The 23,320-nt window shown below is 40.9% G+C and overlaps 2 long non-coding RNA genes across 3 annotated transcripts in view; one reads left to right on the top strand and one right to left on the bottom strand.

Moving 5' to 3' along the window:
• LOC112544806 (uncharacterized) overlaps positions 1-15,678 on the bottom strand; it is a 61,295-nt gene extending 45,617 nt beyond the window's left edge. The window contains exon 1 of the long non-coding RNA XR_003088139.2: positions 15,539-15,678. This is a non-coding gene — a long non-coding RNA (uncharacterized LOC112544806). The remainder of the gene's footprint in view (positions 1-15,538) is intronic.
• Positions 1-23,320, top strand: part of LOC142829060 (uncharacterized) — a 63,883-nt gene that overhangs the window by 11,148 nt on the left and 29,415 nt on the right. The window lies entirely within an intron of this gene.

The raw sequence follows: 23,320 nt of genomic DNA, 5'->3' as shown, positions 1-23,320 counted from the left end.
TTGCCCTTTCAGTGGTTAAACAAGATGTTTAACCGGTTAATCAATTAAACGGTATTTTACATCCCTAATTGCACATGTGGAGTGGTAGGCTAGTTGTAGCCAGCTGTGTCCAATGATACAAGCTAATTCCATACAAAATGAATGCCTTTTTCGTTGTCTTGGCAAATTGCAAGCTCAATTTCCACACAGGCCTTTTAAGAGCATGTCTAATACCATTTAGGAACAAGTATCTGGGTACTGGAATGTCAGTTTGAACTTACTTACGTAATATGCATAGATGGACCTAACCGCCATGAATTTAGCTAGTTCTTTCTTGAATCCTGCTCAAGTCCTGTTCTTCACAACCTCCTCTGGCAAGCAGTTCCACAGGCCGACCATGTGCTGTGTGAAGAAAAACTTCTTTGTTTGTTTTATACCTGCTGCCTATTAATTTCATTTGGTAACCTCTAGTTCTTATGTTATGGGAACAAGTAAATAACCTTTCCTTATTCACTTTTTCCACACCAGTCATGATTTCATAGACCTGTATCATATCCCCCTCTTAGTCGTCTCTTTTCTAAGATGAGAAGTCCCAATCTTTTTAATCTCTCTTCATATGAGATTTATTCTAAACACCTAATCATTTTTGTTGCCCTTTTCTGAACCTTTTTCAATGCCTCATCTCAAAACAGATATATTGGCAACCACATCTGTACACAGTATTCAAGATGTGGGCGTGCCATGGTTTTATATTGAGGCAATACAATATTCTCTGTCTTATTCTCTATCCCTTTTCTAATGATTCTTAACTTTCTTTTTGCTTTTTTGACTGCCACTGCACATTGAGTAGATCTTTTCAGAGATATCCACAGTGACCCCAAAATCTCTCTTGACTAATTTAGCTATAGCTACTCCCCATTATATTGTATGTACAGTTGGGATTATTTTTCTAATGTGCATTAATTTATATTTATCAACTATAAATTGCATTTGCCATTTTGTTGCCCAATCACTTAGTTTGGTGAGATCTTTTTGAAGCTCTTCACAGTCTGCTTTGGTCTTAACTATCCTGAGCAGTTTAGTATCATCTGCAAATTTTGCTACCTCGCGGTTTACCCCTTTCTCTAGATCATTTATAAATAGGTTGAATAGGATTGGTCTTAGTAAGGACCCTTGGAGAACACCGCTAGTTACCTCTCTGCATTCTGAAAACTTACTGTTTATTCCTACCCTTTGTTTCCTGTCTTTCAACCATTTCTTAATCCATGAGAGGACCTTTTCTCTTATCCCATGACAACTTACTTTACTTCAGAGTCTTTGGTGATGGACCTTGTCAAAGGCTTTCTGGAAATCTAAGTATACTATATCCACTGGATCTCCCTAGTCCACATGTTTGTTGACCCTTCAAAGAATTCTAGTAGAATTCCAGGCATGATTTCCCTTTACAGAAACCATGTTGACTATTCCCCAAGAAACTACAGTAGACTTCTGATAATCGGGCACCTTTGGGACCTAGGCGGTGCTGGATTATTGGATATGCCGGAGTATCAGGAGGTACTGCATACTCCCAACCCAATCCCCCCTCCTCCCAACCTTATGTTCGGGTCCCCAGAGCCACTGGTACAGCCACGCATCTCCCTCCAGGCACTGGGGTATGTGTGCTGAGCAGCCAGCTTTTCAATCAGCTGGCCGGGATGCTGTGTGTAACCCAACTTTCTCCCCCCCTCTTTTCCCTCCCCCATTCCCCAGAGCCAAGCACCTCCCCTCCCTGCTGTAACCCACGTGAGAGCAGCTGACCTAAACGGTTCCAGGTTCCATCCTGGTTCCATCAGGTGCACTTGCCATTTTGATGCTGGACTATCGAGAGTGCCGGACTATTGGAGTTTTACTGCATGTTCATTTATATGTGTGACTATTCTATTCTTTACTATAGTTTCAACTAATTTGCCCCGTACTGGCATTAGACTTACTGGTTTGTAATTGCCAGGATCACCTCTAGAGCCCTTTTTGAATATTGGCACCACATTAGCTATCTTCCAGTCACTAGGTACAGAAGCTGATTTAAAGGATAGGTTACAAGCTACAGTTAATAGTTCCACAATTTCACATTTGAGTTCTTTCAGAATTCTTGGGTGAATGCCATCTGGTCCTGGTGACTCATTGCTGTTAAGTGTATCAATTTGTTCTAAAACCTCCTTTAATGACACCTCAGTCTGGGACAATTCCTTAGATTTGTCACCTAAAATGAATGGCTCAGGTTTGGGAATATCCCTAAGACCCTCAGCTGTGAAGACCAAAGCAAATAATTCATGTAGTTTCTCCACAGTGACCTTATCCTCTTTGAGTGCTCCCTGGGTCCCACTGATGAACTTACAAAAATATTTTGCTATTACTCTTTTTTTTTTTTTTTTTTTTTTGGCTAGCTGTCGCTCAAACTCCTTTTTGGCTTTTCTTTTTCTTTTTACACTTAATTTGACAGTTTGTTCCTTTCTATTTTCCTTACTAGGATTTTACATCCACTTTTTAAACAATCCCTTTTTTACCTTATTACTACTTTTAGTTGGTTAAGCGACAGCGGCATGTGGTTTTGGTTCTCTTACTGTGTTTTTTTTTTTTAATTTGATGTATACATTTAAGTTGTGCCTCTATGATACTATCTTTGAAGAGTTTCCATGCAGCTTGCAGGGATTTTACTTTTGTCACTGTATCTTTTAAAATTCTGTTTAATTAATCTCATTCGTATAGTTCCCCTTTCTGAAATTAAATCCCACAATGTTGGGCTGCTGAGGTATTTTTCCCACCACAGGGATGTTAAATTGTATTACATTATGGTCATTATTTCCAAGCGCTCCAGTTATATTTACCCCCTTGGACCAGACCCTGCATTCCATTTAGGACTAAATCAAGAATTATCTCTCCTCTTGTGGGTCCCAGAACCAGCTGCTCCAAAAAGCAGTCATTTAAGGTATCAAGAAATTGTATCTCTGCATCCTGTCCTGAGGTGATGTGTACCCAGTCAATATGGGGATAGCTGAAATCCCCCACTGTTACTGAGGTTGGGGGAGGGGGGTTTCGTTAGCGTCTCTAATCTCCCTTAGTATTGCATAGTCGCTATCACTCTCCTGGTCAGCTGGTTGATAATATATCCTTACTGCTATATTTTTATTAGAGCATGGAATGACTACCCATAGAGATTCCATGGAACATTTTGGTTCATTTAAGATTTTTACTTCATTTGATTCCACATTTTCTTTCATGTATAATGCCACTCCCCCATCAGCATGATGTATTCTGTCCTTATGATATATTTTATACCCTGGTATGAATGTGTCCCATTGATTGTCCTCATTCCTCCAAGTTTCTGTGATGCCTATTATATCAGTGTCTTCCTTTTATAGGCGGCACTCTAGTTCACCTATCTGATTATTTAGACTTGTAACATTCATATATAAGTACTTAAATATTTGTTACTATTTATCTGTATATCATTTCCTGATGTTACTCTTTTTTCATTTGATTGTTTCTCATCTGATCTTACTCATACTTTATCTTCCATCCTCTCCTATTTACTGTCTGATCCATGTGCTTCTTTACATATGTGCACTTTCCCTCAGCCCTTAGTTTAAAATCTGCTCTACAACCTTTTTAATGTGAAGTGCCAGCAATCTGGTTCCATTTTGGCTTAGGTAGAGATCATCATTCCTATATAGGCTCCCCCTTTCCCAAAACTTTTCCCCAATTTCTAATAAAACTAAACCCCTCTCTACACTAATGTCTCATGCGCGCATTGAGTCTGAAGTTCTGCCTGCCTACCCGGCCCTGCATGTGGAACTGGAAGCATTTCAGAGAATGCTACCATAGAGGTCCTGGATTTCAATCTCTTTCCTAGCAGCCTAAATTTGGCCCCTAGAACCTCTCTCCTACTCCTCTAGAACCTCTCTCCTACTCCTCCCTATGACATGGGTACCTACATGCAGTACCTAGACTTTAGTAAAGCGTTTGATACGGTCTCGCATGATATTCTTATCAATAAACTAGGTAAATACAACTTAGATTGGGCTACTATAAGGTGGATGCATAACTGGCTGGATAACCGTACTCAGAGAGTAGTTATTAATGGTTCAATCCTGCTGGAAAGGCATAACAAGTGGGGTTCCTCCGGGGTCTGTTTTGGGACCGGCTCTGTTCAATATCTTCATCAACGATTTAGATATTGGTATAGAACGTACGCTTATTAAGTTTGCAGATGATACCAAGCTGGGAGGAATTGTGACTAATCTGGAGGATAGGGTCATAATTCAAAATGACCTGGACAAATTGGAGAAATGGTCTGAGATAAATAGGATGAAGTTTAATAAAGACAAATGCAAAGTGCTCCACTTAGGAAGGAACAATCAGTTTCACACATACAGAATGGGAAGCGATGGTCTGGGAAGGAGTATGGCAGAAAGGGATCTAGGGGTTATAGTGGACCACAAGTTAAATATGAGTCAGCAGTGTGATGCTGTTGAAAAGAAAGAAAACATGATTATGGGATGTATTAACAGCTGTATTGTAAGCAAGACACGAGAAGTCATTCTTTTGCTGTACTCTGCGCTGGTTAGGCCTCAGTTGGAGTACAGTGTCCATTTCTGGGCACCACATTTCAAGAAAGATGTAGAGAAATAGGAGAGGGTCCAGAGAAGAACAACAAGAATGATTAAAAGTCTAGAGAACATGACCTATGAAGGAAGGCTGAAAGAATTGGGTTTCTTTAATTTAGAAAAGAGAAGATTGAGGGGAGACATGATACCTGAAAACTGCTATCTAAAAGGGTGTCATAAAGAGGAGGGAGAAAACTTGTTCATCTTGGCCTCTGAGGATAGAACAAGAAGCAATGGGCTTACACTGCAGCAAGGGAGGTTTAGGTTAGACGTTAGGAAAAAGTTCCTAACTGTCAGGGTGGTCAAACACTGGAATAAATTGCCCAGGGAAGTTGTGGAATCTCCATCTCTGGAGATATTTAAGAGTAGATTAGATAAATGTCTATCAGGGATGGTCTAGATGGTATTTGGTCCTGTATTGAGGGCAGGTGACTGGACTCGATGACCTCTCAAGGTCCCTTCCAGTCCTAGTATTCTATTCTATTTATTCATCAGGACCAGCAGCTCCTTCCCAGAACTACACAGAAGTTTATCTAGATGTCTCGAGAGATCCGCAATCTTTGCATCAGGCAAATCACCATATGGTTCTCCCAGTCATCAAAAACACAGCTGTAAATATTTCTAATGATCAATTCCTCATTACTAACACCTCCCTTTTTTCTAATGACTGGAGTTCCCTCCTCCAGAGAAGTATTCTCAGTGCAAGAGGATACCACAACATCATCTGGAAGAAGGGTCCCAACTATGGGATGGTTTTACTCTGCTCCAGTGTACTACCTCTATACCTGCTGGGAACCCCTCACAGGTAATATTCTAAGCAGGAGATTTAAAGTGAATACCGGCTTCCTTTCCATTGCTCAGAAAGTGCAAAAGGACTAGAAAGCAGGCTGGAAAATTAGCCCTCTATCAGTGACCTCATAACATTTCATGTTTATTGTTTCTCAATGGCTCCAAATCAAACCATCTCCGATGAGAAGGAAAGGGGTGGGCTGGGAATTTTTCCACTGGTAGCTTAAAATAAGAACAACTATCTGGCATGTGAATGAAGTCGCATTCTTTCTGGTTCTTGCATCGGCAGTAATAAAGTTTGTTTAATTAAGATGAAATCAGCTGTTGATATATGATCCAAGAAAGGATCGTACTCAGATTTATTTTTCTGACTTTCTTTTGTGAGTCTTTCAAATAGTTTATGGCAAGGAAGCTTTTAGATGCTTTCCATTTCTGAAGACTCCTGACCAAGTCTTCAGCAAATGTAAACTGTAGTAGCTTCTTAGACTTGGAGAGTTCTACACCACTCAGTATGAACCAACTGAAGACTGGCCTCTCAGTCTTTTGGCTTTTAAAATCCCTCTCAGCAGATACTGTCCATTTGATTTATGGGTAGATCTATTACTCAGATGGTCCCATAGATAAAAAATTCCAAGCAAGGCACCAGAGCAAATGTTTATTGGCAGCGTGAAATTTCGGAATACAGCATATCTGAAGCTCTGATAATACCTTTAATTTTTAAACTGTGGTGAAAGCTGTATTTCACTATTAGGGCCCTTACCTATGACCTTTCTCGGGTGTCTCCTTTATCATTGCTTTTCACTCATTGCATTTATGGCAAATAAATCATTGCATGTCCGGGAAATTTTTTGAGCTGGGATGGTTACCACTCTCCCATTTCTTATGTATTAAGGTTGCATAATTGCAGATTCATGTGTCAGTGGGCCCCTTTAAGCAGTCAACTTTCTTCTTGATAGATGCCATGATTTAGAATGCCATCCTTTTATTTGGCAAAGCACATTTCAAATATGCCACGGTCTTCAAGATTATTACAGAAGCTGACATCCTTATAGTTTTCTCAGTAGATTGCTGACCTCTGAATATTTGACAAGTTCTCTTGATTTCATGGATTTCAGAACCTTTCTTTTAGCCATAAATAGCAGATTATTCTAAACAGATGGATCTAACTGTCTAATGGGTCATTAGAGTTCAAAATGGGTTTATGTTCTTTTAGGTTTCATTCAGATCTTACCTGCATCAGTGTAAGTGACTCAACTGATTTCAGAGGAGTTGCTCCTCATATATGATCATATACAGGCAGTCCCCGACTTACGCAGATCCGACTTACGTCGGAACCGAACTTACGAATGGGGCTTTTCTCGCCCCGGAGCTCACGGGCGGCGGGTCGCCGCCCATGTCCTCCGGGGCGAGAAAAGCTTCTCCTGGTCTCCCTGGTCTGCTGGGGGGGGGGGTCCAGCAAAGCCGCTGGACCCCCCCAGCAGACCAGGGACACCCGAGAAAAGCCGCCGCCTGGGCGGCTTTGCTCGTTTGCCCGGGAGCAAAGCCGCCCAGGCAGCGGGACCCCTGTTGCCTGGGCGGCTTTGCTTCTGTCCCCCTGGTCTGCTGGGGGGGTCCAGCGGCTTTGTTTGACCCCCCCTCCCCAGCAGACCAGGGAGACAGGAGCAAAGCCACACGGGCGGCGGGGTCCCTCCGCCTGTGCGGCTTTGCTCGGGTCTCCCTGGTGTGCTGGGGGGAGGGGGCGTAGCTAGTGCGCCCCCCCACCCCAGCAGACCAGGCTTTTGTTGCAGGATGCCTCGGGTAGAGCAGCTGGGGTGCTGACGGGTTGGTCCTGTGGGAACCTACCTGGCAGCGCCCCAGCTGTTCAGTCCCAGGCTCAAGATTCAGCAACTGTTGAAACTGATCAGGCTGATTCCAGGAAGCTGGGGGCAGAGCAACTCTGCCTCCGGCTTTCTGTAGTCAGCCCCTGGTCAGTTTCAGTGGCAGCAGCTGAATCTGGAACCAGTTCTGACTTACATACAAATTCAACTTAAGAACAAACCTATTGTCCCTATCTTGTACGTAACCGGAGGACTGCCTGTAATTGGAATCTGTATCTGACCCTCATTCTTTTGAGCACTGAAAAATGTCAATGCACACAGAGGGATTTATTGAAATATGAGGATTAATTGGTTTGTCAGCAAAATAATGTGGTCAGTAATGAAGAACAGTTACTAAATCATATGTTTCATTTTCACTTTGAAGCAAAATAGTCTGAGAACTATTTTGGTTTGGTGACCACCTTACAGCTTTGAAGAGCTGGGGCTATGATATGATTCTTAAATCACTCACAGGCAGATGCAGTTAAGAACCTAAGAATGGCTATGCTAGGTCAGACCAAATATCCATCTAACCGTCCTTCTGACGGTAGCCAATGTCAGCTGTTTCAGAAGAAATAAACTAAGCAGTCCATCTTCTGTTGTCCATTCCCAGCTTCTAGCCAACAGTGACTAGGGATACTATTCCTGCCCATCTTCACTAGTAGCCATTGATGGATTTACTCTCCATGAATTTATGTAGTTCTTGTTTTGTATCCTGTTAGTCTTGGCTTTCACAATATCTTCTGGCAAAGGGTTCCACAGGTTGACTTTGCACCATGTGAAGAAATGCTTCCTTTTTGTTTGCTTTAAATCTGACACCTATTAATATCATTTGGTGACTCCTAGTTCCTGTGTTATTATTGAGTCCACAATTTTTGGCTCTTAGCCCATCTGGGTAATCCACTGGTGGGCCATGAGACATCTTGCTGACGTTTAACATCTGCAGGCACTGCCCCTTCACCACAGCTCCTAGTGGCCATGGATTACTATTCCTGGCCAATGGAAGCTATAGGAAGTGGCAGCCAGCACGTCTCTGTAGCCCATGCTGCTTCCCACAGCTCCCATTGGCTAGTAACACTGAAATGGGGCCATGCATATGGCCAACATCAGCAAAGTATCTCGCAGACCACTAGAGGATTATCACGATGGGCTGAGAGCCAAAGGCTGTCGACCCCTGTGTTATGAGGATTTGTAAATAGCACTTCCTTTATTTACTTTCTCCACCCCTGTCATAATCTTTAGATCTCTAGCATACTCCCTCCTCCCCCCACCAAGCGTCTCTTTTTTTCAAGCCAAAAAGTTCCTGTCTTGTTAATCACTCCTCATATGGAAGCAGTTTCATATGCCCAATCATTTTTGTTGTCCTTTTCTGTATCTTTGCCAATTCCGATATATCTGTTTTTGGGATGCAGTGACCGCATCTACATGCAGTATTCAAGATGTGGGCATAACATAGATTTATATGGAGGCAATATGGTATTTTCTGTCTTATCTATCCATTTTCTAATGATTCCTAACATTCTGTTGGCTTTTTTCACTGCCACTGCACATTGAATGGATGTTTTCAGAGAAGTATTAACAACGATTCCAAAAACTTTCTTGAGTGGTAACTGCAAATTTAGATGCCATCATTTTATATGTTTATTACTTTGCATTGATCAACACTGAATTTCATCTGCCATTTTGTTGCTTCATCCCCCAATTTTTTAAACCTTCATAGTCTGCTTGGGACTTACATTTTGCTTCCTCACTCTTTAATCCTTTTTTCCAGATCATTTGGGAATATGTTGAACATAGTGATCCCAGTCCCTCAGGCATGTTACTATTTACCTTTCTCCCTTCTGAAAACAGGACATTTATTCCCACTTTCCCCCCTCCATCATTTAACCAGTTACTGATCCATAAGGAGGACCTTGACAAAGGCTTTCTGAAAATCTAAATACACTATTGTCTCTGGAGCCCCCTTGTCAACATGTCGTTGATCTCCTAAAAGAATGCTAGTACATTTGTGAGGAATGATTTCTCTTTACAGAAGCTGCAGTTTTCTCAGCATAGAACCATAGAGCTGGAAGAGACCTCAGAAGGTCATCAAGTCCAGCCCCCTACTCTAGGCATGACCAATCCCAACTAAATCAACACCTCTAGGGATGGAGACTCCACTACTTCCCTAGGTAACCCATTCCAGTGCTTCACTACCCTCCTAGTGAAATAGTGTTTTTCCTGATATCCAACCTGGACCTCTCCCTCCTCAACTTGAGACCATTGCTCCTTGTTCTGCCATCTGTCACTACTGAGAACAGCCCTTCTCCATCCTCTTTGGAACCTCCCTCCAGGAAGTTGAAGGCTGCTATCACATCCCCCCTCACTCTTCACTTCTGCAAACTAAACAGACCCAACTCCCTCAGCCTCTCCTCATAGGTCATATCCTCCAACCCCCCCCCCCAATCATTTTCGTTGCCCTATGCTGGACCCTCTTCAGTGCATCCACATCCTTTTTGTAGTGGGGGGCCCAGAACTGGACACAATTCTCCAGATGTGACCTCACCAGAGCCGAATAAAGGGGAATAATGACCTCTCTGGATCTGCTGGCAATGCTCCTCTTAATACAACCTAATATGCCATTAGCCTTCTTGGCTACAAGGGCACACTGTTGACTCATATCCAGCTTCTCATCCACTATAACCCCCAGGTCCTTTTCTACAGAACTACTATTTAGCTGGTTGGTCCCATATCTATTTGTTTTGATAATTTTGTTCTATGTTACAATTTTCAACCAATTTACTTGGTTCTGAAGTTATTTTCTCCAGCCCATAGCAATCACGATTACTTCTGGAAACATATTAAAACATTGGTGTTATGTTAGCTACCTTCTAGCCATCTGGTACAGAGGCTAATTTTTGTGGAAAAATTACATACCACATTGGTCGGGGATCACTGCTCTCCTAGGATTTTATGGAAAAAGAGAACCCAATTGTATATTTAAGGAAAAACTTGTTCCCCAACAAATCAGGTTCATTTGTGTCTCTGTTTTGTTCTTTACTATAGGTTCAACCTGTTTGTTTGGGTTTGAAGCCAGGCTTATTTGCTGTAATTGCCAGAATCACTTCTGGAGTCTCTTTTCAATATTGGTTTCCCATTAGCTCTGCTCCTATCTTCTGGTACAGAAGTTTACTGAAATGGTGGGTTACATTTTACAGTTTCACAGTTGAGTTCCTTCAGAATTCTGGGGTGAATACCCTCTGGTCCTGGTGACTTATTGTTTAGTTTATCAGTTTGTTCCAAAATCCCTTTTACTGGCACCTCAATCTAGGACACTTCCTCAGATTTGTCACCTAAAAAGAATAGCTCAGTTTTGGGAATCTCTCTCTGACATCCTCAGCAATGAAAAACAATTCATTTAGTTTCTCTACAAGGCTTATTGTCCAGGAGTGCTCCTTTAGCATCTTGATCATCCAGTGGCCCCACTGGTTGATCATCAGACTTCCACTTCTGATATCCTTAACAAAAAAACATGTTGTTACTTTTTGGCTAGCTGTTCCTCAAATTGTTTTTGGACTTCCTGATTATATTTTTGCACTTCAGTTCCTGGAGTTAATGTTCCTTTCCATTATCCTTACTAGGATTTAACTTCTACTGTTTAAATGATGCCTTTTTGCCTCTGACTATTTCTTTTACTTAGCTGTTTAGCAAAAAAAGTTGCCATCATGACTAATGTTGTATATCCAAGAATTGGGGCTGAAATTTCATCACAGTGAGTGAGATATTACTGTACCTGTACATCTGATATATTTGTTAATTGTTGTTGTGCATGGAAAACTTGCACATCAGTATTGTTTTGCCCCTACCTGCAGAGATGAGTAAATTGTTTAAATAGGTTTTGACTCTTATACAAATTATCTGCTTTAACCATGCTTTACTTGGTATAGGAACAGTTAAGGGAACATTTTTGTATGCAACCAAGGGACAGGTTTCCCATGCACCAGCACAAAATTCAACATATTTCACAAGAGTGGATCCTGGGGTGGGAGCCAAATAACATTTAGTTAGAATGCAGAGTACTTTGTGGAGTAGCTTCCAAACAGCATTTTGACTGCATCAAAACCCAGCTACCGACTACCTTTCATAGGTAACTCAGAATATGATTCAGTTGACTCCTGCTGCTTATTCATGACCTGTGGGAAAAGACCTCCAGAGTGGAGTGTATTTTTATAGGCACACCTTTTTTACCTAGGTGATCAGCAGATGGGCCTACTTTGCCAAAATGATCAATTTTGGATTAAAATTCACTTTATACTTTAACTAGAGTTTAGTTTAGTTAATGAAATGTTGTTAGCCTTCTTATTGTGTGACAAAAGGGCAGCGGACCTGTAATTAACACACCATACCTGACAGGGTCACCCAAAATGTAACTTCACTAGCTGGCTAGTGATGCCAAATCCAAGTGAAAGAGCAGGAGAGGACAGGCACTTAGGGATGTGGATTTTCTAAAGAATCCTAGATACCACATGATGACCTTGCTTTAGTGATTAAATACAGAATGGATCAGACTCAGTTCCTGCATTGGCATTTATGGAGCTATGGCATTTACCTCACATATTTTATGCATACAGGGATCTCATGTAAGGATCACCATCAGCAGTGCTGTTTAAACCCGTACTAGTGTCTGTCCTCTACATGGCACCACAAATGAAGTCATACCTTTTAGAGTATTTGTTTCTGCTCAGTTACCACTAGAGCTGCAATCTCTGATGAGCAGACTGTGTAGCTGAACCTTAAACCTGGTGTGGGGACAATATTGCAGTGAAAGAGTCTCATGAGATCCGACAAGAGATGAAGCATGTTTTGGGTATTCAGCCTCAGAATCCAAGATGGGCTAATGTAAAGCTTTCCTTTTTTATATTGCAGTTCAGGGTTAGATGACACTTCCAGGAAACCCACTAACTTCTCCTTTTTTCCCTTTATGCAAAATAAGTTGTTGATTCACACAAGGGACTGGGGGATGTGAAGATCCATATTTGTTATCTATGAAAACTATTCCTGGTTTGCCTGGGGCACCCCTAAGTTTTTTAAAGGTAATTTAAATACTTGTGAATCGGAGAGTTTGTCAGGTTGTTTGTTTGTTTGTTTGTTTGTTTTTCTGGTAGGGTCTCTTTGAGAGAGCTGTGACAAACAGCAAGGGAGTTTACTCACTTTCCAATCATTTCATCTGTCATCTGAAGAAGTGGGTTGTGGCCACGAAGGCTCATGATACTATCTACATGTTTTGTTAGTCTTTAAGGTGCTACCAGAGTAGTTGTTGTTGTGTTTTTATTTTCCAAATACAGTTACAAAGACTAAAAAAGAGAGGCAGAGTTGCTATCAGTGTTTGTGTTAAAAGAGAGGATAGTCTGCATTCTTTTAGTGACCACTTCTGTTCTAGACCTGGTGTATTTAAATGAACAAGTTTCCCTAAAGAAAATGCCCAGTTGCTGATTTCTCCTCCAATGAGAAACAAACTGTACATTTCTAACATCTGCTTCCACTTGTCAGATACTCAAATGTTGACGTACCATGGTGTGGGCTACTTCAGGACTGGAAGTGCAGTACCAACACATGCAGGCATGTACCCCTACAGCAGGGCTAAGAGAAAGAGAGGAGTCCTTCTAGGTCTGTCTTCATGTAGTTTGTCAATGCACAGCCTGCCTACTGAGACTGTGCACTGATATTAGGATTTGGCTTTTGCTAACAATATGCTAAAGTTTTTTTTTTTTTTCCTCTCTCACACTATCAAAATGAAACTGGAAACCACTGCCTGTAATTAAGTGATATGTTCTAGATTTTCTTGAAAACACGTGAACATGTCTCTTGATTTCATACTTGCAAGGCATGCTTCTCTCCACTGACTTTTAATCTTAATGTTCCCATATTGACAAGACCACTGATTGGGTAGAAAGAAATAAGTTTAATTTTATAGATAGACAGATACAGATATCTAAATCATGGAAATATATCTCTATAATTAGAAACACTAAAACTGTACCTCGTGCTTAAAGTTCCACTTCCATCAATTTTCCTTAGGTTTAAATTCAAGGATAATTGGCTTTTTTAATTTCTTTTTCAGTTGTATATGCTTGGTGGCATTTCTGAATGGATGCCAATGGGGTTGAGAAGTTTTTATCATGAGTACAGGGATTGAGTGCAAACAAATACTGGTATTCCTTCTGCCAGAAATTTTGTAGCCAAATTGAACATAAAGACTGTTTGAGCTTCCAGTAAAAGGATATTTTTTGCTTCTAGAATGTCAAGAAACAAATGACATGCCTAAATTATCTGTCAAATCAACCCTCCAAAAATAAACTCCACACTTGTGACGAAGTGAAAATCTCCAGTCCTCAAATGTCTTGGGTGCTGTTGAGAGACTGGTCATTTGGAGAGTATGCTGACCCAGGCTTCAGCTGACTCTCAGCATTTTACAACTGCCATAAATATGACTGTGCAAAAACCTTCAAAAGTTCAAAGCACAGCTGCATATCTGAGACCTGACCTGCAGACTGCACTGAGGGGGGGAGGCGGGAGGTCTCACAATCAAAGTGAGTTAAGATTGCACAGCACCTTACAGGAAATGACCAGGACCTTGCGGGATTAATTCCTAAATAAATAAGCTGTGACAAACCTGCTAGGTTACAAAATTCTATCGAATGTCTATCTCTGCATGCAGCAAAGTGACTGACAGAACATAAGGCTAACAAATGGTCTATATTAAGGCTTCAAGTTCAATATACCTTCAAGAAGTTAGCACATAAAGGCATTCAAATGTTGACCATAACAGCCTCAGCTAGTGTTATATGAGCAATGCAGTTGTAAATACAAACACTCCAGTATGCCCTCTATTTTTTTACTCAGCTTCATAATGAGAAAACAATTGGACAGATTCTAAATCCACTTGTCATTAGTTTTAGCAGGAATAAAAAATACTATTTTGCTCTGGGCCAAACTATTTTCTTTTTCCTGATGAGGACCAAGTCTTCCTCATAAACACAAAGACCTGCACCTATCATGAGGGAGGATTTACTTCCCCGAGGTGGTTGCACAGAGCTTAACTGAAAGTCAAAGTGATTCCCTCTGTAGGTGGGACTTGTGACTGCAGTCTCTGGTGGCTGTCATTCTTATCCGGACACACAGATTTTGGAGCATGTCTACAATACCCTGGCTATTGCCTCCTTAGTCTGTTCTTCCCAAGATAAAAGTTCTCAGGGTTGAGAAGGAAACACCAAAGGACGTGAATGTAATATTCCAATAAAGCAATTGATATTGACAGTGTTCTTTCCAAAACAAAGTACTTTTTATTCAAGTTACTAATAATCCTTAAGCAAAATACAGGACTATGTAGCACTTTAAAGACTAACAAGATGGTCATCTTGTTAGTCTTTAAAGTGCTACATAGTCCTGCATTTTGTTTCAACTACATCAGACTAACACGGCTACATTTCTATCACTAATAATACTTACTACTACAATATGATCTCAGAGGGGTAGGTGCATTAGTCTGTAAATTTAAAAAAAAGGGGGGGGGGATAAAAGAGCAGTCCTGAAGCACCTCAGGGTATGTCTACGCCGCAGCATTATTTTAAAATAACAAAGTGCACATCTCTACTACAACAAATCATTATTTGAAAATAACATCAAGATGGAGGACTTCTTACTCTGGACTCCTGTAACCTTCATTTCACAAGGAGTAAGAGAAGACTAAGAAAAAGTGTTCTTCCTTCGACTTCCTGCTGTGTAGACAGTGACAAAAGTTGAATTAAGCTATTTCAAATTCAGCTAAGCAACTGACGTAGATGAAGTTGTGTATCTTAATTTGACTTTTGCCCTGCTGTGTAGACAAGCCCTTAGACACTAACAAAAACCCTACTTCTTCAGATGAGTAGAGCAAGAGGCACAGTTCTAAAAACTCTAAGGCACAAAATCCTTGAGACAAACATCTCTTTGCTATTGAGCCTTAAAAAGGACTCCTTCTACAAAAGTGTATGATTCTCTGTGAAGCAATTTGTTGCTAGTGGCCAGTTTGCAGGAAATTGCTGACAGTAGATCTTAAATTCCTTTAAAGTTCACACAAGTAAAATATAATTAAACACTATATACTATCTTAAACTATCATTAAAGATATTAAGCTTGTTGTATAAATATGTTGCTGCTTTCTCTTTAAAAATCAAAATACTGCTACTACTTGGTCAGTCAGTCCTTCCCTTTCCAGCTTTCTTTTCTCTCTTTGCAGCACTTTTTCTTTACCTTCTGTTGCTTGCTCCCCAGCTCTTCCCTCACCTCAGACACAGCCTCTGAACACCAAAACTGTTGCTGGAGGTCCATTTGTCTTTTAACTACATTATAGCTCTTTATATACCTTTCTATTTGTAGCAACAGTTACCTCACTCACACATGCTCAGTTTTGATCCTTACCTCGGAATTCTGATTGACAACTCTGTCCTTTAAAACAAGTTGTGACCAGTAGGAGTACATTCTGGCTGACTAACTGCTTAACGGATGCTTCATGGATGACCTCTATATCCGTGTTTCTCAACCTGTGGTACAAGTACCCTTAGGGGTGCTTGAGAAAAGTCTGGGGGGAACATGAATACAGCTGACATTTGGAGAAAACTGAATTTTTGTTTTAAGTTTTACAGCATTTATTATTGTTGTACTTTACACCCCAAAATTTCATCGCCTGCTCGGCTACAATTAAGTTGGTTAAACAAATTTATTGTAATGAGAGGAAAAAAATGTTGTGTGTCTGAAAACTGTAGGTACTGGGGGTACTTTATTTAAAAAAAAAAGGCTGAGAAACACTGCTCTATATAACCTGTTACTGCACATGCTCACTCTTGTCATTTACCTCAGATCTTTCATTCTAATGAGCCCCCTACATACACTCTCTCTCTTTCTTTCTCTTGGCTGTTTATCAGTGTCCATTTTAGGATGAAATGATTTTTTGCTTATTCAGACTGGAGATTGGAAATACAAAGTACAGACCAGAGAATTTTCTCTGATGCCATATGCAAGATTCAGGCACTGTGAAATGGAGATGTAGGTGGCAGATAGCATGCTCACTGGGTGATTAGCGCGGTTTCTCACTAGCTGTCTTTCATCCGAGTATGGAAAGCTGATCAGCATGAGGTGGAGCCAGCACCCCAGTTAATTGCTCTGGAACATATACATCTGAGTGGGTGTTTAATTTGATAAGTGCCACATGACTGTCATGTGGATGCAGCCTTGAAGGAGAGCCTCCCCTAAAATAATAATCTTTTGTGATTGTTTGTTTTTGTTTTATTTTAAAGACACTAGGAAATCCCTGAATGGCAGTTAACTTAATAGACAAAACCTGGAGAAGTAAGTGGGGGCCAGGATCTCTGAATTTTTCTTAAGATGGGGAGGGAATATTTGTTTAAATGAGACTGTTGGCTGAGTCACTGCACCATTGGCTGTATATCTGTCCTCAGAGCAGGTATATCACCTCTCTGAATGCATTCGTTTTGATACCCTTGAATATTGGTCATGCCTGCTTATGTTGTCAGACTTCCATGTCCCTTATGTCTGAGCCGAGGCCTGTGCACATTTCCCACATATTACTACTGTATGGAATGCACCACCATAATTAACAATTGTCAGATATTGTGGCTGAGCTTTTAAAGGACTGCATAAGTGTATGGCTTTGTAGCTATTGTGTATTTGTGGGAATGCTTGCTGTAAAGAATTGTATACACTTAGTGGTTTATAAATAATGGCTGTTTCCAAAGAAGAGCATTTACTAAACCAGTGACATGCATCTAAGAACTCACTGGACTAGAATGTGTACCTGACTGAGCCTTTCTTTCTACATTGTGTTGGTACAAAAATGGAAGTACCATGTAGTCAGTCGTTTGTGTACGTTTCGCATGACTAGGTGACTACCATAATTCTGTCCAATTTTAGAGTTTTTTATTTTTTTATGAATTAGAATGACAAAAATAATTCTAACTTTTGAACGCCATTGTTTTGCTTGGATCAATCTAACTTCTCTGTCTCCTTGGCAGCATTTTTTTTTCTTTAATTTGACTGTAGTCCTTGTCTGCAGTATGGACAAAAGAATATTTTAGGAGGCTGTAAATTGATGTTGAATAACAGGAAGAATCCTTCGAACAATGGGAATATATTAACTGTTTATGGAAAAAAAGGCACTTTCTGTTAAACAAGCAGCACTTTCAAAAAAACACATCTTATCTGTCTATATTTATAAAAAGATAGGACCTGTTCGTCATGGTGCCCAGTATATAGTCCTAGTCCTTGGCAACATTTATTGATTTAAATATTGGAAGCTATAGTTACAGAAAGTTGTGCCTGATAAACAACTGCAGAATGAAGTCTGCGCACTGGCTGCAATTAACTTCACCCCAGCATTTAACAACACCTAGTGAGATGAGAGCATACAGCCTTTCCTTATACAAAGACTAGGAAATAACCATGGTAACTATTGGGAAATTAATATATTGTTTTAATAGTGACTATTTTTGGGAGGCAGGAATAGGGGGAAAAAAGGATGATACACATGAAATATATCCTATAGCAGGCCTGGTCAAAATACGGCCTGCGGACTGGATCTGGCCTATGGAGGCAGCAGGGAGCCCCAGGCAGGCGCTCCCCTGCTTGCCCAGCAGCCCATGCAGAAACGCTGCTGCAGGGCTCCATTTGTGTGTTAAAACTGGAAGGGAGAGGAAGTTTCAGGAGTCATCTCACCCCCAGCACAATCCCATTGGCCAGTTTCTGGCCAGAAACCAGCCAATGGGAGCTGCTAGTTTGAGAAACAGGCAGCCAAGAAGAATCACGCTCCCTCTGCTCTCAGTTATTCAGTGAGGCATATGTCTAGGCAGGCTGGCTGGCTGGGAAATGTTTTAAGCTCTGCAAGCCTTAGTTTTATAGGTAGGCAGGCAAGTTTGGATGCTGGCTGGTAAGTCTCCTGGCCACAGCCTGATTCTGGCACCCCACCCTATGCCCCCCTGACTCAACATACGCAAATCCTCTGTCCCCATCTTACACCCATACCCCTTCCAGATCTGGCACCCTAGTCTCCTACAGCAGATGACAATACCCTCCTACTCTAGGTCACATCCCAAATCCCTTCTCTCCAGTCTCCTGCCCTAGGTCACAACTGCCTCCTTCACCCAAACTCCCTCCCAGACTCCAGTCTCCCTACTGTAAAAAAAAATATTGCCCACCCCTGTCCTGTAGGGTTAGGTGAAAAAAAAAAAAACCTACACCAAACAACAACCCCATAACACTGGATTTTTCTGTTGTTGTTGTCAGTTTGCCCCCCTCCCAAAAAAAACCACAACAACAGCTTAAATTATTGGATCTGAACCACAATCTTTTTTTACATTTTTTTGTTGAAATGAAAACTAACATCCCCACCCCCCCAAACACACACAAAGTCACTTTGCATCAACTCAGAACTTTTTTTCAAGTTTTTGACTTCTTTTCAGTCAACTCAAGGACTTTTCCCAACAAGTTTTCCTTTGAATTAGCCATTTCAGGGTTTTTCACTCTGTTTTTTTTTTTTTAATTTATCAAACGCCAATTTGAAACACTGTTTTGAATTGAAAAGTAAAAAAAAAAAAGGCTTGAAAGTAGTTGAAGTTGAAACATTTGTTGTCTCTTTCAATTAAAAAAAAAAAACTTTTTTTCTTTTTCCAACTAAAGCCTTCAACAAATAGGTTTCATGATGGATTTTCTTTTAAAGGTTAAAAAAAATTAAAAATGTTTGTTTTTCCCAAATCTCATACCAAAGGTTATTTCTAAGTTAAGATCACTGTGTAGCATTATTTTTTCTTTTGTTTCCCACCTCAGCAATTTATATAATTTATTTTCTGAATTAAAAATGAAGGAATACCCCTGTGTAGAACTATATTGATGTTGCCCTCCCCCTCTTTTTAAGCAGTTGATATCCTGAGCTTTCCTCCAGCGAGGGGGCACTCCGTGTTTCTCATTAGCAAGGAACATAACCTTTTCCTGACTGGCAAGGATGAGATTTAGAAAATTGCAGCTTTTTGCCATCTCCGAAATCGGTGTTAATTTTCTAAATGAAATCCTGTCCCTGTTCTTGTTAAATGGTTTCAGTGTCTCTCTATTTACAGAACAGTTTATTCATTCAACCTTCTTTTTACCCCCTGAGCTTGTCAGAGGCTGTCACTGTTGATGCAGTTTGACATTGTGCCCAGGATGCACCAAACCACAAACCCAAGAATAGAATGTGGCCATTAACAATTTAATAACTTATTGCAATATTTAATTTTTTTCCACATCAGCAGGGTGACACTTGATAGTGGTGTGATTTATTTTGTACCTTTATTGAATTGAACTAGACTCTTTACATTAGATACCACAGCATCTAATATGCCTCAGAACCATAACATTTCAGAGGTTTCATTTTAAGTATCCTCTAGTTTAAGATGTCAGAACATATGTTGAGGCTTAAATTGAAATATTTGATTAAAAAGCTAGAATGAAATGCCACTCTGAAACAGGCCTTACTGTACAACATTTTGATTATCTAGTCAAATGTCTTACAGAAATTCATTATGTCTGTACTCTTCCCTTTATCAACTAAATTTGTAAACTCACCAAAAGAGATCAAATTAGTTTTGAGCGGGTCTATTTTCCATAAACTCATGTTGATTTTTGTTAATTGTTACCCTCATTTAATTCTTAACCTAGTCCTGTATCAGTTGCTCCATTGTTTGTTTTTTTCTTGTATAGATGCCAGTCTAAGAGGCCTATAATTAACCAGATCGTCTAATTTATCATCTTAGAAATTTACACAGTATTAGTTTTTCTGGTACTTCCACAGGTGCCAAGATTTTGAAAATCAATATTAATGGTCCAGCAAGATTATCTGCCAGCTCTTCTAAAACTCTTGCTAAAAGTTATTTGGACTTGCTAAATTGAAAATGTCAAAACTTGTTTAGCTTCTATTTAGCAATTGAGATACTGGTGGAATAGAAAGAGTGATTCAGACTTTAAGATCAGAAGGGACATTGGGAACATCTAGTCTGACCTTGTGCATATTGCAAGTCATAGAATTCACACACTCTTCCTGAATTAGAACCATAAACTTTGTCTGAGTTACTGAAGTTACCAAATTATGCTCAATCTGCCTTTTACTCTAGTTTAAACTAGCAAGTGGTCCTGTCCCTGCACTAAAGAGGACAATGAAAAAACCCTCAGAGTCTCTTACACTCTGTCCCAAGTAAAAATATCTTCCTGCACCCACATACAGTAATCAGCTAGACCATGAGCTTCTGTGCAAGAGCCTCCAGCCATACAGCTGTGAAAAAATTAATGGTAGTAACTGGCTATGTCTACATTGTGCTCTCTTGTGCAAGAACATATGCAAATGAGGTGTGGTGATTAATATCACCATATCTCATTTGCATACTTAATGACCCGCCATTTTGCGCAAGGGGCTTTTGCTCAAGAAGGAGCAGTCTACACTGCTCCTTCTTGTATAAAACCCCCCTCTTGTGCAAGAGCCATTCTTCCATTTATTTTCAGGCAGAATGGCTCTTGCACAAGTGTAGACTGCTCCTTCTTGTGCAAAAATGGTGGCTCATTAAGTATGCAAATGAGGCACAGCGATATTAATCACCACACCTCATTTGCATATGTTCTTGTACAAGAAAGCTCAATGTAGACGTAGCATATGTGTTTTGTTGAAAGAGACAATGCAAATTAATTACTGATTAGCATTTTGTCACGCTTCATTTGCATAATCTATTCCAATCTATTTTTGCGCAAGAGGGTTTTGAGCAAAAACATGGTGTGGACGTGTCCATTTTGTGCAAAACCCCCTTTTAATGCAAGATCGTTATGCCTCTCCCAAAGAGGCCTCTACCAGAGAGGCATAATGATCTTGCGCAAAAAGGGGTTTTGGCACAAAACGGACACATCCACGCTGCATGGGTTTTGTGCAAAACCCTCTTGAGCAAAAACGGATCAGACTAGATTATGCAAATGAAGCTTGACAAAATGCTAATCGGCTCTTCATTTGCATTGCCTCTTCCGACAAAACACATAGGCTGTGTCTACATTGGCATCCCTTTCCGGAAAAGGGATGCTAATGAGACAATTCGGAATTGCAAATCCGCAGGGGATTTAAATAATCCCCCGTGGCATTTGCATTTTACAGGGCTGCCGCTTTTTTCCAGCTCGGGGTTTTTGCCGGAGAAAAGCGCCAGTGTAGACGCGATTTTCCGGAAAATAAGCCCTTTTCCAGAAGATCCCTTATTCCGACTTGAAAGGAATAGACATAGCCTCAGAGCCCTCCTCATCTGATGTCCTGTCTCTGGCTGTCATCATTAGCACCCACCGTCAGTTCACTCCTCCCCCATCTTCCCAGCACCTTCCCGGGACAGGGCATGCTTGGGGGAGAGGGCAGAGTTGAGTGGGAAGAGGCATGGCAAGGTGGGGAGTTTGAGGAAAGGAGTGGAGCGACAGCGAGGCCTGGGACAGAGCGGGAATTGATCCCTCCCAAAGCCAGGAGGAACCTGGCACCTTTGTACCTCCGCTGTTTTATTTTTTTCCTCTATGTGGAACAGAACAATTTATGGTGCAATACAGTCTTCTCTGCATTATTACTGATAATTCTGTTTCAATCTAATGAAGGGCCAATATACTTGTAAGGATTCTTTAGATTCTTAACATTTTTCTTTTTTAAAAAACCCCTTATTATCCTCTCTGTTTGCTTCATCCCTCTCTCTCTGTCCTTGATGTCAGGGGAGCCAACAGCTTCTGCAGATCCCTGGGTGAGGTGTGTGTGTGTAAGTGTGAAGGTGGCTCTGTACTCATAGAAGTGGCAGAGCTTCAGGTATCAGGGGCAGGAGCAGGTAACCAACGTCCTGTGCCCCCCAGAGCATGGCATGCTCTCCTTTCCAACCCTCAGAGCCACATGGAGTGCACGGTGCAGTGCTCCAGTAGTAATTGAAAGGGCCTGGGGCTCTGGCTCCCACTGCTGCCTTCCTAACAGTGGCAGCAGCTGGGAACCCCAGATCCTGGTCCCCTTTGAATTGCCTGGCCCTGGTGCAACTTCACAGTAACTTAACCACTGAAGCTCCTGAACATGCAAGGCACTGCATTCAGCCGTATGGAGTGGAAATACATCAACATCACACAGACTTGAAGCTCACGGTCTATGGAGTTATTGCAGACTTATACTGGTGTGACTGGACCCATTGTAGCGGCTAGATTGTGGTCTCAATCTATTTAACTGTGATGAACTATTTTTTTTTTAAATCCATAATATGAATAAGGAAGGTAGAAGTACAGTTTGTTTGGTCATTAAACTGTATGGCTGTGTCTACACTGGCATGAATTTCCGGAAATGCTTAAAACGGAATACTATTCCGTTTTCAGTTTTTCCGGAAAAGGAGCGTCTACATTGGCAGGCTGCTTTTCCAGAAAAGCCCTTTTTCCGGAAAAGCATCTGTTGGCAATGTAGATGCACTTTTCCGGAAAAGAGCCCCGATCGCCATTTTCGCGATTGGGGCTTTTTTCCGGAAAAGACTACTGGGCTGTCTACATTGGCCCTTTTCCGGAACAGTGTTCTGGAATAAGGACTTATGCCCGAGCGGGAGCAGAATAGTTTTTCCGGAATAGCGGCTGATTTTGTACAGTAGAGCATTGTTGCTTTTCCGGAAATTCAAGGGCCAATGTAAACAGCTTGCAGCTTATTCCGGAAAAGCAGCTGATTTTCCAGAATAAGTGGCCCAGTGTAGACACAGCCTATGACAGGGCAGCTGAATTCTGTTCTTGACTTACCACTGGCTTTTAGAGCGTAATTAGGTAAGTCACTTAAACTCTATTACCAGACGCTCCACTACTGTAAATGAGTTCCATAGAGCTATGTTGGTTTATGCCAGTTGAAAATCTGGCCTTTGAGTTTCAATTTCTCCATTAGTAAAATGAAGGAAACAATACCTGTTGCGCAGATTTTTGAGAGATTCTGTGGAAAGACCTTTTATTTGTGCAGAGTTGTTATTGTTAGGAAAG

Source organism: Pelodiscus sinensis, chromosome 1, assembly GCF_049634645.1.
Source record: "Pelodiscus sinensis isolate JC-2024 chromosome 1, ASM4963464v1, whole genome shotgun sequence".
NCBI lineage: Eukaryota > Metazoa > Chordata > Testudines > Trionychidae > Pelodiscus > Pelodiscus sinensis.
Note: the sequence above shows the minus strand (reverse complement) of the source record. Positions and strands in the feature narration are given on the sequence as shown.